Source organism: Marmota marmota, unplaced genomic scaffold (assembly GCF_001458135.2).
Source record: "Marmota marmota marmota unplaced genomic scaffold, marMar, whole genome shotgun sequence".
NCBI classification, from domain to species: domain Eukaryota; kingdom Metazoa; phylum Chordata; class Mammalia; order Rodentia; family Sciuridae; genus Marmota; species Marmota marmota.
This window is the reverse complement of record NW_025999977.1, coordinates 18843029-18846857: the sequence shown is the minus strand read 5'-3', so window position 1 is coordinate 18846857 and position 3829 is coordinate 18843029. Positions and strand designations below refer to the sequence as shown.

Sequence of the window (3829 nt, the reverse complement as noted above, 5' to 3'; positions counted from 1 at the left end):
GATCCTCGTGCGATGGAAATCCTTCCTCCAGGTTCCGGAGCACCCCACTATTGCTGGAAATTCCTAACAAGATAGCCTTTAGCCGTCCTGACTTGTCATACTCCCACACAGTGACGCGGCACACGGGGACAATGCACTCCCCTCGCCGCCATCTTCCCTAAGTCTCTCTCTGTCTTTATTTCTATTTTTCTATATCTTTCTGTCTCTGTCTCTCTGTGTCTTTTTCTCCATTTCTCTCTCTTTATTATTTATGCTTTTCATTTAGAATTTTAAACCACTGACTTTGTTATAGTGTTTATATTCACAGACAAGTATTCAATTTCTTAAAAACATAGTGAGGTATATTAAGAACAATAACTACATTCTTATCTTTCTTAATCTTATTATTTTTTTCCTAAAAATATTGCCCTAGGTGTCTATTGAGAGCAAAATCTTCTAGAAATGTATACTGAGCCACATTCAGAAACTGCTTTCTTTATTCAATTTAACAAGTTATTGCTCCATTGTGCTGAATGGCTCCCTGGTGTACCAAAAGATCAGAAGGAGTCCCAAAAGCACATAACTTAGTCTCAATTGGCAATTAGACTGGAAGAGTTAGATTTGTGCATACCCCATGTCCATCCTGAAAATAATGTTCTATGCTAGATAGATATGATTAATTAGAATTTATTATCTGCTGATAATTCAACTTGTCTCCTAAATGATTTGACACTGAGTAATAATACACTTAAGTATTATAAAATATGCAAATGAATCTATCTTATGTATTATAAAATACATAAATGGCATAGAAATCTTGTATCCAAATAATGTATTTCTGGATGAGGATATAGCTAAGTTGGTGGAGTGCTTGCCTTGCATGAACAAGGCCCTGGGTTCAATTCCCAGCACCATACACACACACACACTCTTTCACACACACACACACACACACACATACACACAAACAAATGTATTTCGATGTCATTGAAGAAAGTGTGGCAAAGAAAAGCTAATTATAAGAGAAATATGGTGAAGGCATGAGTTAGATAAATTCACAGAATATAGGCTAAGATCTAAATAAATGCTCACTGCTGTTTAGAGTACATTCTTTGGAGTATGTTTATATTGCTGAATAATGGAATGTGAGGACTGGTAGGTTCTCATATAAATGTTGAGGCTCTTAGCCTTCATTCTAAAAATAACAAGACAACGTGCATAAAATTAGCCAAAGGGTGATATAAATATAAGTAGAATGAAGTTGAAAAGATACTCTGAACAGGACTCAAGTGAAGATTAAAGAAAAGAAAGGTTGAAAGAACAAAATCATTATAGAGAAACTGGAAGATTCTACTTGGTATAGCAGCAGAAAGGCCCTGAGAATTAGTTATTGATTAGAGAAAGGTAGAATGAAACATGAAGGGTAAATCACAAGTTTCTGGTCTTACACACAGGCATACACACAAAAGAGAGACAGAGAGAGACAGACAGAGAGAGAGAGAGAGAGAGAGAGGGAGAGAGAATTCAACTAGTTGATTAAAAAATAGGTAGATACAAATAAAAATCTTTAAGTGTGTGTCTCTTTTAGTGAGAACTTTAAATAAGAATTGGTGGCTTTGTTTTCTTTTAGTCCTTCTTTAGACTCCCTGGCATTTGTGACCCTTGTGCTTAGACACAGAGTCTTGATGCAATTTGCAATGTCTTCTCTCTGTAGCACAACACCCGCTGCCTTATCTTAGATAATCTTGCTTGCTTTTAAGGTCTTGGCAAACACATATTCAGGGATGACCTCTCCACCTTTAGAAGATGTCCTTGCCCTGGAAATCACTAACCTGCAACTTGGTTTCTTTACTCAAGGTCATTTTTCATTCATCAGAGATGGAGCCACTGAGTGTTAGTGTGTCCTGGGCAAAGTTCTAGAAAGCCCTTTCAGGAAAGCATTTCATGAAACAAAGTTCTTGTCCTGAATGTGATTATACTCTACAGGGAAGAGACAAAAGTCATTACAAAGAACTGTACTGTATATTATGTTAAATAGTATTAACATTAATTATAACAATAACACAGAGGAGGGAAATAGGAGTTTTGGTTCTTTTTAAAAAAATTAAATAGGGTAGTCAGGGAATATTTCACTAAGAAGGTGATATGTATATAAGACAAAAAGGACACAAAGTAACAGCCATATTACCTCATCTGAGAGAAAGATACTCCAGAATGAGGGCAAGGCAGAAATGGTGCCCAAAGCCCTCAAGATCGTTCCAGATTCTTCCCACTGCTCAATTCCAAAATCGCCTCTCAACTCCCCCCAAACCCATACATGATTGCAGATAGTTGAAGAACCATGTTTACTACTGGATACCAAAAATTGTATTTTGTCTGTTGCTATTGGACAAATTATCACAAAATATAGTGTAATAAACCAATTAGTATTCATTAACTTTGGTGGAATCGATGGGTTAATTATATTAAGCTTCTTCGCTGGACAGTTCTCCGGTAACTTCTCACCAAGTTCTAGCTAGGGATGCTGTCCCACGAAGGTTTGACTGAGACTGGAAAATTTGACTGCAAGATGGCCAACAATACAAGGCTTGGGCCTAGATTTTTGTTGTTGTTGTTGTTGTTGTTTATTTATATCAGTACTAAGTATTGAATATACGCTGAGCAAGCCCTCACCACTAAGTTCCATCTCCAGATTTTAAATTTTATTTTTTTATTTTGAGACAGGTCTTCCTAAGCTGCCCATGGGACCTGTTATTTTTGTTTTGTTTTAAAATATGAAATGCTTCCTGAATTTGCATGTCATCCTTGCGCAGGGCCGTGCTAATCTTCTCTGTATCATTCTGATTTTAGTATATGTGCTGCCAAAGTGAACACAAAAGACCTATTATTAATGGATGATCTTGGTTTCTCTCCACATGAACCTGTCCGCAGGAAGTCAAGGGCTTCCATGACATGGAATGGGCTTCCTTTAAAATAAGCAAGCCCAAACAGACAGGGGCTTGGGGGTCGGGGAGGAGGAGGAGAAGGAAGCAGCTATTCTATTTGGACCTAATTTTAGAAATTATACGCCATCACCTTTGATACTTTTTCTTTTTCATGACACATTATTCTATTTGTTAAAAGCAAGTTACTAAATCCGGGCCACATATAACCGGAGGACAAAGAGACTCTACTCTTTAAAATGAGAACTATCAAGATCACCAGCTACATTTTTAAATGACTACAAGAGAGTATAGCAGGATTCCTAGGAAAAAGTGAATTTAAACAAAGTTCCCTGACTGGCAAAATTAAAAGTAGTAACAATGAGGCTGGGAAGGTTGAATCATATTATTTGTCAGAAAGGATGATGCCCCCATCAGAAAATGAACTCCAATTCCATTTGGCAAATGTAGCAGTGGGCAGAAATCAAATTAATAGATTTGTGGATGCTCTGCTACTGGGAGAGCATATATTAGTGAAAAGCAAAGGGGTTTAATGCATTTTAATATGGGTTTTGTATTCATTCAAAGGTCTTATTTTCTTCATAGATAAAGTTTCATACCTATTCTATAAAACCCACACCAAAGATTGTATACCTTAAACACTGAAAAGCACATTAGTAGTACAATTTCAAAGAGCTTGCAAGTAACATTGGCTGCAATGGAAATTGTTTTCTCATAAGCATCAGCATATCCACATATGATACTATGATTTAGGGTGAAAATGTATAAAACTAAAGCATAAGTATATCAGAAAAGAAGCTTTCAAGTGACAAGTGATTCGATTTTTCTCTGAAGAGCAAAGCACATCTCAATGACTGGAAAAAGAATGTTAGTAAAGTTTTGAGGGAGCCACTCTATTGCAGTCACCA

At 36.6% G+C, this 3829-nt stretch overlaps 1 non-coding gene across 1 annotated transcript; it reads right to left on the bottom strand.

The window, feature by feature from the left end:
- Positions 1-2747: 2747 nt before the first annotated feature.
- On the bottom strand, positions 2748-2853 carry LOC125617343. Its single transcript, XR_007348322.1, has one exon. It is a non-coding gene; the product is annotated as a U6 spliceosomal RNA (small nuclear RNA).
- Positions 2854-3829: the final 976 nt, after the last annotated feature.